This window comes from Protopterus annectens, chromosome 17.part0, assembly GCF_019279795.1.
Source record: "Protopterus annectens isolate FY-2018-M chromosome 17.part0, PAN1.0, whole genome shotgun sequence".
NCBI lineage: Eukaryota > Metazoa > Chordata > Ceratodontiformes > Protopteridae > Protopterus > Protopterus annectens.
This window is the reverse complement of record NC_056751.1, coordinates 328,351,502-328,365,427: the sequence shown is the minus strand read 5'-3', so window position 1 is coordinate 328,365,427 and position 13,926 is coordinate 328,351,502.

Sequence of the window (13,926 nt, the reverse complement as noted above, 5' to 3'; positions counted from 1 at the left end):
AGGCAATTTCTACATTGCCCCAAGATGCCCAGATTCATCAGATAGACAGGAGAGAATACTGGGAGCTGACCCTTGAACATGCCTGAATAAAAAAATATTTTCCTCTAGATAAGTGAGGAAAGTGAATACAAGAGCTGTTTTTCTCTAAGCAAGTGAGGAAAGTAAGTACCAAAACTGTTTTCCTTTAGGTAATGAGGAAGGCTGAGTGCTGTAGTAATTAGTAGGTTATTTAGTGCTTACAAGTTCTGAACAAGTGCTGATCACAAATAAGCAAATTCAAGTGCTTAAAGTAAGAATCTGTATCTGGACTAAACTAGTTACAGGAAAGGGGGGAAACAAGTGCAAATGTGGGCTTTTAAATCAGAAAGTTGAGAGAGATGGAAAAACTGCCCAAACGGCCAATAACTACAATTTCTGGGCCAGAACCACTCCTTATGTAGTAGATAGGTTACCTAGTGCTTACCACTCCCACTGATAAGCTAGAAGGCTTCCATCCAACACAGAAAGCTTGGTGGGGGGCTCAGAAGCTTACATACAGTCCTGGATACAGCAAATCTGAATCTGGACTACACAAGCTACAGGAAAGGTATTTTTTTATATATATACAGAAAAGTAGCTAAAACAGCAGTCAAAACAATTCAAATGCAGTACAAGCTAGCACACTTGAGTATGTAGCAATGTTAGACCAAACAGTTTAAAAAATGCAATTAAATTAAAAATGACTAAAAACAATGCAGAAGGAGTCTATTAGGTAGAATGAGGTAAAGAGATGGGACTGGGGGGAGTGTCCCAGATCAAATCTACAGTGGGGGTGGGCAACTGCAAAAATCTCAAAATTTAAACAACAACACAGAAATAGGGAAGGTGGGTATGAGAAAACCAACACCTTCAACAGAGATCTGAAAAACTATACAGCAAAGCAAAAATAACAGTGCACAACTCTGAAGTGCCAGAAAAATATACTCAGCTCTGTATATCTCCAGATAGTTTGAAGGGCACTCTTTCAGGACACAAGAAGGCTCCAGCATAGATATGCAGACTTTTTTACTAAGAGGGTCTAACTTTATGCAAGTAATCCTTGAAATGGTCAGATAACACACAGGATGTAAAACCAGTTATACCAACTTAAGACACAGAGAAATAGGGGGGGGGACACCTTCAGCAGAGATCTGAAAAACTATACAGTGAAGCAAAAATAACAGTGCACAACTCTGAAGTCAGAGATCTGTCTATGAGATCTGTCATATTCTCAGCTGTACTGGGAATTATTTTCTGTTTCTTGTGTCATTTGCTTTGTGATGCTTATCATCCATGTTTCATCTCTCCTCATTGATATCAAATTTTCTATATCCTCTATTTACAAAATCAGTATTGACTTGCTGTAGGCGTACTTCAAGGTCAATATTAGTCACAGTAAGTCTAGAAATATGCATCATTTCCCTTTAACAACATTGGAGAACACATGTCCAGGTTGCATACTATTATGATGTAAATAGGATAGATAGTAGCAATCTTTTCTAAACAGTCTAGTAAATACCTTATTTCCAATACCCGTAATAACCTGTATATCAAGATAATCAATGCATGTAGCTGAATGTTTAAAAGTAAACTTCAAAACTCCACTACTGTGATTTGTTCTCTCAACAAACTCAAATAATTCATCTACAGTATCCCTCCATAACACAAATAAATCATCCACATAATGTTAGAAGAAACAAATCTTTATAGAAAATTTGACATCAATGAGGCCTGTAGTCCTGTATGTTGGTCAGGAAAAATAGGGATACAATGAGTAAGCCATATTTTTCTTCACCTTTTGAAGAGAGGACACCTGCAAACTAGATACTTAAGGAATACATTTTTGTTTTACATGCACACACTCACTTCTTTTGTATCAGTCTTACCCTCCTGTTACCCCCACCCTGAGTAAGTGATGATGACTGCGTCTTGCACTTTGCACATTTCTTTGTGACTTTGGGTTGCATATATGTCTGATGTACAAAACTGATAGGTAATGATTGCTTACTCAGTACTTTCCTTTTACGTAAATGCTATACAGATAAAATTTTTTACACATAGTTCATAATCAGTTTTGATTGACTGCTTCTGTAATTGTTGACCCTTACTGTATTTTTGCTACTGTTCTTACTAATGCAGTAAAAGCAGATGTTTAAGTATTGCTTATTGTTATACAGTGCAAATGATGCTAACATTGACCTGCTCACTGGTTTATATACAGTGGTCAACTGAAATGTTTGATGTAGGATACTGGGCAAAGTCCATAGCTATATACTGTAAATATCACCCATAAGCTATTACTGACATTACTGTACACCATGGACATGTATTTGCATATTACAATAATCAGTTGTATAACTCTTGCTTTTTTGTACAGGTTCCAGGCTTATCTTGTTAATACTGCAGATACAAGATGTGTCGTTGGGGGTGGGTTGTCTCTGTCTGATGTTAACAGAACACAACCATTCCATGGTTAAGTAATGGTTGTGCAGTTTTACAGACATCAGTTTTAATATTTGTATGTGCTTAGGTTCTTATTCTTTCATTTAGGTAGTTAGTGTGTGTGCTATACTTTGCCTCTTAGTCAAAGGCATGGCATATTCTGTACACTTATTTCTTCTGCCCCATCTATGTCTGGTAGTTGTCCTTCAGACTCTTCATCTGTATCTGCTGGAGCTGCTGACCCTGCCTGTGATAATGGGAACTGTGGTCCAGCCCGTAGTTGTCCTTGCTGAAGCTGTTTCCTGACAATGATGTTATGTGACAGGGAACAGACTGTGAGTGTTTCGGCAGACGTTGCTGGGTTCATACTGCACCTTCTGAGGTGTTTAGACAGAATACATATTCCTGGTTTGAGCATGGGCATCATTGAACCCCTGATTGGTGGGGTTGTGTAGATTTCTCATGGGTATCATGAGCCAGTGTTTCAGTACGTAACCTGCATCACCCTCTAGATGCCCTTGTGGATAGTCATCCCTAGCAAACCTTATGTACAGCTCACAGGTGTGCCATATGTGTGAGTCATGAAAACTGACTGGGTTACCTGCACAACCATTGTAAATGATCCCTTGGGCATGACAGTCAACTTGACAGTTTATAGAGTGATACCTTTTCCTGCTAATGTACCTCCTTCCCTGTTCACTGGATGTGTATGCAGTCTAGGCCCCAAAACTTCAGGGAAGTGTACTATTGCATAAAATTCCTGCATGGTTCTTGCTCTCTACTCTGGGATGCAGAGGAAACAGATATGCTACCTTGCCTGTTGTAGCATTGCATTTAGAAACTAATGTAATATTTTGGAAGCTGATGCCTCCGTCACCCATAATATATTTCTTGTGGGACTCTGGAAAGCTCCTGTAGCTAGTATATATAAAGCTACACATACATTTGTTTCCACTGGAATGGGTTCTACATGATTTCTCTGGGGCCTGTGGTGATGGCGGCAGAGGTTGCACATTTCCTCTTGTGTTTCCCTGTCCACCCGGTATCACCTTAAAATGTCTAAGCCATGTAGTCCATGGTAAGTCAGATGGGTTCTAAACACCCCCCTTTTTCTTCTTGGCTGAGGTCTTGCAACAGCACTTTGAATTAATGCCTGTTCAGCATTCAGGTTAATGATGACAGCAGGAAAGCTTAACATGTTTTCCTAAGTGTAATCATGGCTGTAATCCAAAGAGTTTTATATTTCAAGGCAAATGGTTACACTGAGTATACATGATTGTTTAGAGGTTCCTGAATAACCCCTCCATGCAGGACTAGTTAATTAGGATGTAATTCATCTTCTTATGCTTTCATTAGCATATCCTACCATTTACACTTGTTTTACAGCTCTGTACTAAGTGTAAAGCCATTTAATAAATACCAAATAGCGCTCTATCATGGGTAGGCTGTACTGTGCCATATACATGATAGCTGCGCTTCATGTAGCCATTCATGAATTTGGCCCATAGGAAAGTACAAAATTATTTTCATGACATCAGTTTTGACCCACCACACTTTGCTACAATATATCTATATCTATATTTATATGTATATCTATATATGTGCCTAGTTCTATCCATGTATATATCTATATATATAAATATAGACATATAGATATACATATATATACACAAATGAATCTCTGTAATATAACCAGCGCTGGGGGCGACTGCAACACCAAATATAAAAAACAAAACAAAAAAAAAACACTGACATTTAAACACACAATGCTCCAAGACATAAACTTGGAACATGGAAAAAGCAGATACTGTTTTTTTTTTTTTTGCAGGACAGCCCAGTAGTGACATTTACAAGATTTTGCTATTTCTTTTCCATAAGAAGTGCACAGAATGCTGTGAGAGCATATCACATTTCAGGTTGTTCTTGACAATAGAAACGAATGCATAATGAATGCAGTCAACATTTTTTCAGTTTTGGAAAGATAATTACTACAACTGCAGGACAACAGCCCAAAAGTATCAGCTGCTCTTAAACTCATGAACATGTTCCACTGCTGACAAATATAGACTATCAATTCTGTTATGTCTGCTGCAACGTATGTCGTGTCTTCCTTTACACAATAAAAAAATCTAGCTTAGGATCACAGGGATCATAAGACAGCATTTGGCTGGTGACCTAAGGAGCATTTATAAGTCTACTCATGCTTCCCAGAAATAGAAAGGTTTCATTTCATCCCCCTAGGTTTCGTAGGGGGTATTTAAACGTAGGTATGAATGGTTGAATATTTACAAGTTTCCTCTTTCTTATAGACACATAGGTACCAGACTTGGAGTAAAATTATGATTTTCCAATCCACTGATCAAAGTTTCACTTGAATGAGTACAGGGAAGATCGTTGCTTTACATGGTAGGGAAGCTTCTTCCCTCTAGCATGTCCCATTTATGTTTCAGGTGAGGTTTAGGTCCCTGGATTGGGTATTTCTTATGCTGTTTGCTTTGTGGATTCATGAGTTCATTGATTCATAGGTGTATATAGGCTAATGACCACTGGGGCCTTTATAAGCCCAGCCCAGCATCCAAATTGTATCCTGCAGGTTTGTGTGTATTAGAGGTTATTTTAAGGGATATATGTAAGTTAGGGTAAGATTTACAGGCTACCTCTGTCCATAAGAGACATAGGTGCTAGACTCTGGGTATGTTTCCAGTTTTGAAAGAAAAAAAAAATAAATGCTCACGAAAAGGATCATGAAAACGTACAGTTGTGTACTCTTACCATAAATGTAGATGTTCAAGTATGTTCACTGTTACAGTCATTACTGTAGGGTTCTTCCTGCTGGCAGCAGCCCTCGATCGGCCACAGTCCCAAAGTCGGGTCTGACGTCGGCTGAAGTCACTCCTTCCCTGACGTCAGTGCGCCAGGGGCATAAAGGCCTCAGCCAACACCATTTTCCCCAGTTTTCTTTTCCCCAGATGTCAGGTGCCCAAAAAATAAAGGCCAAAAACTTAATCAAAAGAATAAGCAAACATAAAACTAGAACATTCCCAAATTTCACCAGCAAAAATACCTCAGAGAAAGAGTAGTACCAAGGAGACACAGACAGTACTCAAAGAACAACAAAAGAGGGGATAGAAGGGAGGGTAACCCAGACTGTAACAGTGAACATACTCGAACAGCTACATTTATGGTAAGAGTACACAACTGTACTATGTTCATCGTGGTTCACTGTTACAGTCATTACTGTAGAGTTGAATCCTAAAGCTAAGAAAGTGTGGCTGGAGAAGAAACAGAAGGGGTGGCTACAAAACCCTGCAGGACTGCAGTGGCAAATTCTGCCCTAGATTTAGAATAGAGAGGGAGGTTGTAGTGCTTAGAAAAAGTATGCACAGAACTCCAAGATGCAGCTTCTAAGATTTCCTTGGTAGGAACTCCACTGAGAAAAGCTGCTGAAGTAGCAGTAGCTCTGGTAGAATGTATTCTAACATTAACAGGAACTGGTTTGCCATGATGAGAGTAACAGAACTTGATGCAGTGGGCAATCCACTTAGAAATAGTTTGTTTAGTGATTGCTCTCCCCTGTGAAGTAGAAGTATAAGCTACAAACAACTGGTCAGATTTCCTGAAAATCTTGGTCCTGTCCAGGTAAAAACGAAGCTGTCTGTGTATATATAAAGAATGCAAAATTCTCTCCTCTTCACTTTGAGGATTAGGATAAAAGGTAGGTAAATGAATAGTCTGATTCAAGGCTACTTTCGAAACCATCTTAGGCATAAAGATGGGGTTAGTCCTCAGGGACACCCTGTCCTGATGAAAAATAATGAAGGGTTCCACAGCCATGAGTGCTTGTAATTCCGAATCTCTTCTGGCAGAGGTTATAGCTAAAAGAAAAGCAGTTTTCCATGATAAAAAACTTTAAATCTGTGGAAGCTGCAGGTTCAAAAGGAGACAAAGTTAACTTTTCCAAAACAAAGTTGAGATCCCAAGTGGGGACTGGTGCTCTTATAGGGGGCCTTATATTCTTTGCCCCTCTGAGATATTGTTTAAGTAACGGATGAGAAAAGATTGGGGGATCCATATTGTAGTGTGCAGAAATAGCGGAAGCATGAATTTTGATAGATGAAAAAGATAGGCCCTTATGTAACATCTCTGTTAGGTATTGTAAAATCAGAGGAATGTTTGAAACTGCGGAATCAAAACCCTGGGCCTGATTCCAGGAGCAAAATCTTTTCCATTTACCTGCATAAGATTTCCTGGTGCTAGTACTTCTAGCTTCAAGGATTATGTCCAATACCTGTTTGGTAAGGGTAGAGCTGTTTAAAGACTCTGGATCCGCCAGGCTGCTAGATTCAGAGTTTTGACATGGCTGTGCAGGATCTGGCCATCTTGTTGAGACAGTAGATGTGGAATTTGTGGCAGAATCCAGGGTGGACCCTGAACCAGGTTCATCAGGGTGGAATACCAGAATTGCCGAGGCCAGTTGGGAGCCAGTAAAATCATTTGCGGTCTGTCCTGTTTGATCTTCAGAAGTACCCATGGTAGAAGAGGCAAAGGAGGAAAAGCATATACTGAGAGGTGTTTCCAACTGAATGAAAGGGCATCCACTTTCCATGCTAGTTTGTGGTAGGTCCTCATGCAGAATGTTTGAAGTTGATGGTTTTGGGGGGATACAAAAAGATCAATGTCCAGGCACCCCCACGCCTCTGTTATCATCCTGAATATCCGAACATCCAACATCCATTCATGTGGATCTGAAAGGTTTCTGCTTAGACTGTCTGCCAGAATGTTGTCCTTTCCTGGCAGGAATTAAGCTTGTAAGTCTACCTTACTGGCCAGTGCTGTGTTCCACAGAGTCATGGCCAATCTGCACAGGGGGTAAGAGTGAGAGCCTCCCTGCTTGTTTATGTACCACATCACTGTAGTGTTGTCTGTCTTTATCAGTAATTGCCCTGGTAGAATAAGATCCTTGAAGGCTGTTAGGGCATTCTGTACAGCTAGCATCTTCTTCAAATTTATGTGCAGGTGCATTTGGTCCTCTGTCCAGGCACCCTGAAAACATCTCCCTTGCATGTGAGCTCCCCATGCATAGTCCAAAGCATCCATTGTTATGATTTGATTGGCTGGAGTGGGACAGAAAGGCTTCCCCTTGTTCTGGAGACAGGCCTCGGCCCACCAAAGAAACTCCTGCCAGAGACAAGGCAAAATTGTGATCACTGTTTCCAAACTGTGGCAATGCTGAGACCAAACACTCTTGAGGTACCACTGTATCTTCCTCATATGCAGTCTTGCATATGGTATTAACAGAATGCAGGATGCCATGTAACCCAAAGCCTGCAGAATTTTTCTTGCAGTTAGCTGACTCATCGAAGCTAGGTTTTTGAAAGAAGAAGCCAGTTGCACGTTTTTGTCTGGTGTCAAGTAAGCCATCTGGGTTGTAGTGCTCAGAAGACCACCCAGGAAAGTAATCTGTTGTGTGGGCACCAGGTTTGATTTCTTTAGGTTCACTGTGAACCCTAGGCACCGGAGATGATGCTGCACAAAAGCCAGATGCTGAAGTAAAGTCTCCTTGTTGTCCGCTTGAATGAGACAATCATCCAGATAAGGGTATATTTGAATTCCCTTCTGTCTGCAAAATGCCATTACTGGTGCCAGGCACTTTGTAAAGACCCTGGGCACAGTAGATAAGCTAAAGGGCAGCACAGAGAACTGGCAATGTTTCGTGCCCACTTTGAATCTCAGGTACCTTCTGCACTCTTGCCTTATGGGAATATGCAGGTAAGCTTCTTTCAAGTCCAAAGTCACCATACAAGCATTCTTGCTCAGCATAGGCAGCAGCTGCTGCAGAGTGAGCATCTTGAATTTTGTTATTTCTAGGAAGGTGTTTAATACGGAAAGGTCCAGGATTGGTCTCCATGTGTTTTCCTTCCTGGGAACCAGGAAAAGTCTTGAATAAAACCCTTGCCCCATTTCTGAATTTAGTACCAATCCTATGGCCCTCATATCCATGAGGGACTGAACTTGCTGTTGTGCCTTTGCCCATTGATGCTTTGGCAGATCTGGCCATTCGTTTGTTTTTGGCAACATATGGAAATGAAACTTGTAACCCCTTGAAACTATGTCCAGAACCCATTTGTCTTGGGTTATGCGGCTCCAATTGTGATAAAAAAGAGAGATTTTTCCTCCCAAAGGCGCATCCAGGAGGGGATCCCCTGGAGCTAGTAAGGGAGAGTCATAATGACTGTTTCCTGTAAGGTTGTGACCTATCTTCTCCTCCCTTGGGAGAGGGGGCACGATTATGTTAGTGTCAAGATCAGAAGATTTGATGCTGTCGACATATGCTATTTGTAGTTTAATATGCCCATATCTTTTCTGCTCTGGTTTCATCAAAACAAAACTGGACAGTATGATAAACATCTGAACAGAGATGGTGGAATTTTAGTAAAAGTTCCCTATTGATCTTGAATGGATTGGATGAAGTCAGAAACTTATATATACTGACTTTGGAAGGATGAAATGAAGTCTGAAACTTGCATACATTGCTAGAGTGAAATAACATACCTATACTCTTCTCAGGAAAAACTTATAGGCAGTCACCATGTGAATTTATCGAGGTACAAATGTGACTGTGCAAGACATGGAGACTTGACATTTATTGTCACTTAGTAATTGTCCTGCTATATTCCTGTCTTGGGAAATGAAATTTTAGTAATGGCATCGCCTACTTTATTGATAGCGATGCTTACTACTATATATATTATATTTTTTGTCATCCCCATCACTGGACATCAGAGATATGTGAAAAACTTATTTTGGGTTAATTTGATTAAAGAAAAGAAGTTTCATAATAGGAATTTATGAAAGTCAGCAGATTTGTTTTTTGCCACTACTTGGAAGCCACTATTGGCTACTTAGATCATCCATTTATTGTTTGTGCCATTTTTCCTCTGTTGAATATTAGAAATATGTAAATAACTGCTTTTGGGATTATTTGACAAGTTTTTCAATAAGAATACATGAAGGCTAGCAGCTTTGTCTTTTGCTGTTTCTTGGAAGCTATTCTTGGCTGTTTAGCTCACCTATTTTGCATATTCTGACTCCAATACATTAGTGTGAAGCATGCTTCTAAGTATGCATGAAAGCTAGCTGCTTCATCTGTTACTTCTTTTGGAAGTGCTATTGGTCACTAACATCACCTACTTTGCATATTTCATTAATACTGAACATTAGCAAGCTGTGTGAGGCATCCATTTAGGAAATGGGATTGTTAACCTCGTTTATGCAAATCAGATGGAGAAATCCAAACATGGATTGGCTGTAACCTTGGTGTTGATATTCTCATTGGGTGAATAATTATGACTGGATTATATATACAGATGAATGTCCCATTTGATTATATGATTGGAAGAAGAACTATTTGAAAGTGCTTATCGACTTAATTTTTATTATTTTTGTTCTTATTTTGTTTTATTTCATTCTTTTCATTAAATTCTGGATTTTAACAGAACCTTACTACTGGATTGCACAGACAGTTTATTTGCTTTTTCAGCACAGTGTTAGCCTGGGTGAACCAGCTGTCTTTGGGTTTATGGTGAATTGGTATGCTCTGCCCTTGAGGAAACTGAGCTACATTGGATCCGGTGTTTGAAGTTTTTTATATCCTTATTAATCATTTCCATAATAATTCTTTCCATGGCCTTGCATATAAGAGTAGTCAGATGTATGGGTCTGTAGTTCCTGGAGTCCATTGATGGTCCACTCTTGTGCAGAGGGATGACTGTTGCAGTTCCATTCACATAGCATAAAGCCTCTCTGGATGCTGTGGTTAAATAGGGATTCCAGTAGTCCTGATAGGTCATGCTTCAGGCTATTTAGGAGGCATCCTGGGATGTTATCTGGTCCCATCGATGTAGTATGTTTGGCCCTAGAGAGAGTGTATAGGACCTGCTCCCTAGTGATAATTGGGGGGGGGGTTGTTGGTGGTATTTCCTTGGGAGCAATTGAGGGAGACAAGAGTGGGGGTAAAACTGGAAATGAATTTGTTGGCCAGATTTACTATATATTCCTATTCCATGTATGTGGCTCCATTTACAGTCAGTTCTGCACACTGCTGTATGTAGCCTTTGAAGTTTTGGACAAAGCTAAAATAAAGACTTGTAGTTGTCCTTTGTCTGAGAGGCTATCTTTACCTCAAATCTGGCTTTAGTAGACTTTACCCTTTTTCTTGTTTGTTTAGATTTATCAGTCTGTTTTTTTATCATGCTGGGTATAGCACTTCCTAATCTTGGCTATGACTTTTTATTTTGTTGCACAACCTGTTTATGTTTGGATTCCACCAAAGTGGTTTGCTTTTTGAGTTACGTCTGAGCTTATTTCTGGTAGACACAACTGTCTCTATATGTTTATTGATATGCTTGTACATGGTTTCTGTGAACAATTCTGCATTGGCAGCTGTGTTCTCAAAGTTTGGGGAGTGGCTTAAAATTTTGACTTAGTAGTAGGAAGTTTCTAAGAATAGTTCCTAAATGTTATGGGGTTAACCAAGTTCACAAAACTGATTTTTATTATGAAGGAGACAGCTTTGTTGCCTGACCTTACCAGAGAGGCCACTACACTGCGGGGCGGGGTGCAGCATTCTCCCATGTTTGTGAGTACCAGGTAGAGTATTTTTGCATCCCTAGTGTGTGTATACTGACTGTCTGGTCCAACGTGTTTGTATTCACAAAGTCCAGGAATCTATGGACCTGTAAGTTTGGGATTGTGTAAGTATCCCCAGTTTATAGTGTGATAGTTGAAATCACCCAGGAATATGGTGTTAGGTTGAATGGTGAGGGGCTGCACTAAGTCCAGGTATGAGATGTGGGATTCTTGGGTCATAAAGGGTGACCTATGGCTTGTAAGGATATGATATGGGACTTTGCCTATGGGAATTTGGACATGAAGAAGCTCAAGCACATCATCCAGCTTGACTAGTCGTGAGGCGAGTTTGTTGTTGATCTAGACTGAGACTTCTATACCTTTGATCCTAGCCTGTAGTAGCTGGCCTGCAGGTGGAAAGCAATATAGCCCTGCACTGCAGGAGTGCTCTATGTGGCTTTAAACAATGCCTCAGTAATTGTACAGATGTCCACATTCTCCAGGGTGAGGAGATCCTGCAGGGAGTGGGGTTTATCGTGTTTCTTGTTTAAGCTCCTGGCATTGAGCAGCATCACTTTTAGATTCCTTTTTGGCTGGTTTTGCTGCATCAGAAGGTTTGTCAGTTTGGCATTGCCTAAAAAAGGCACTATGAGGGAGGACAATGTTTTAGTCAATATTTGAAAGCCTAGAGCCCACAGGTGCAGACCATCCTTAGCAAAACAATGTGGTCTGTTGACCATATGTCCCCATGCTGAGAAATATTGTACCCCCTTGGAATGACATCAGAAATTAGGCCAGTTATTGAAGTCAATTGTCTTTTGTTCATATTATGTCATCATACTTGGTGAAGGTAGCATGCCGCTCAATGCAAGACACATACCAAGCTGGGACACATAGTCTGAGCACCCCATAAAGTCTCTCTTCATATAGTCCAGGGAGATATGTCTCAGCTAATTTACACCCACATGGACTATGACTGAGTCATACTAGTACTTGTGATTTAATAACTTGAGTGCATGGGTGATTTGATGGATCCTGATCCTTGATAGACAGCTGACCATGATTTTCTCCTTATTTCAGCCTTGTGAGTGGGACAGCTGTGTCTCATAAAGTAGTCTCCTCTGATTAAAATTTCAGGTTGTGTGCTGGCTTGCCTTATGGACTTTGTAGGTGGATGCACAACAAGTCCATTAAGGCTGGATCAGATGATGCTTTGAAGGTCTGACATAGGTCACCTCTCAACAGCCTGTAGGAGACCAAGTATAAGGATAAGGCTGTAAGTCAGTAGTTGCATATGCCTGGTCAGGTACATGTTAAAGGGGGCATTGTACTCGATGACATCTTTGGACCTGAATGCTGTAGCCTTGCTTATCAGCTGTGCAAGATAGACTGATTTCCTCACTACTGTAGACACAATGGTGAAAGGCCAAGGCACTGTCTACTGCGTCTACTCTTAGGCAACAATTATCATTGTCTTAACTGGTGAGGTGGCTATCTCACTGAAATATACTATTATAATTTAAGATCTTGACTCCAGCAGCTGTTATTAGTCTGTGTCAGGACTTCTTGGCGAGTACTTGTCTTGTGGGCATTCATTGACTGCACCTAATTAGCTGTTGTCTGCAAACTTGGTCAGCCAGAGGCCTTTGACATGAGCCTTGGTTTCAGAGGTGGAGGCCAAATGGGGGTGCCCTCAGCAGATAGCTCTGAGGCACTCCACTAGTAAATTACCCCTTTTTTGTGGCGATAAACTCCCCTACCCTAACTTCTTGGATCCTGTTTGTGAGACAGTTGTTTAACCAATGAGTGTCATCGGGGTTAATAGCTAATAATAGTTAAGTTAGTGAACTTATTTGCAGTGCCTAAGTGGGGTTTTGTATGAAATGCTCGAGCCATGTGGAAATAGGCAGTGTGTACCATCTTACCCTCTTCCACTGCTTTGGAGACCTTCTTGAAGAAATCCACCAGACTGAGTAGGACCTACCCTTGAGAAAAAACAAATTGAGTTAGATCTAGTGTCTGAAGACTTCCTATATCATCATTTAACATATCTGTGATTATTCGTTCAATGACTTCACATATTAGACTAGTCAGGCTTATGAGTCAATAGTTCCCTGTGTCCATGGATGACCAGCCCTTGTGCTGTTGGATAACAATTGCACCTTCCTATTCATTAAAGCCTACTTGGAGGTTGTAGTTAAATAGTGATTCTAGTTAGCCTGACAGCTCATGTTTCATGCCACTAACCTCCTTTGTGGCTCCCCTCGCACTACTCCCAGGCACCCCTTTCCAGACAGACCTATCCCTCCCTTCTGCCCTCCTCTCTCACTGTCTTCCCCAGTGGCAACAAATCACCTCAGACCACTGGGTTCTATCCTGGGATATTGTCAAGGCCAATCAATGCAATGTTCCTGGCCTTGGAGAGTGCCTTGAGGACCTATTTCTTAGCGATAGTTGGGGGAGTTACAGTTGTGGGTGTTTGGGAGAGAAACTGGGTTAAAATAGGAGCTACATTTGTTGGCCAGCATATTTGCTATATTTTCTGGTTCAGTACAGGTGTCTGCATTTACAATTATTTCACTACTTTGTTGTGTATTGCCTTTGAGGTTGTAGATATAGCTGAAGAAAGCTTTGTGATTGTCCTTGGCCTGGGGCCTGTTTTTACATTTGGCTTTGGTAGAATTGCTAAGCCCCTTGACTTGCTTGCTTAGATTGATGAATGAGTTTTTACCTTGTTGAGAATTGAGCCTCCTAATTTTCTCAATGATTTTCTTATTTTTGTTGTACAACCTATTGATGACTGGATTTCACCAGGGTGGCTTGTTTTTTAGCTTGTCC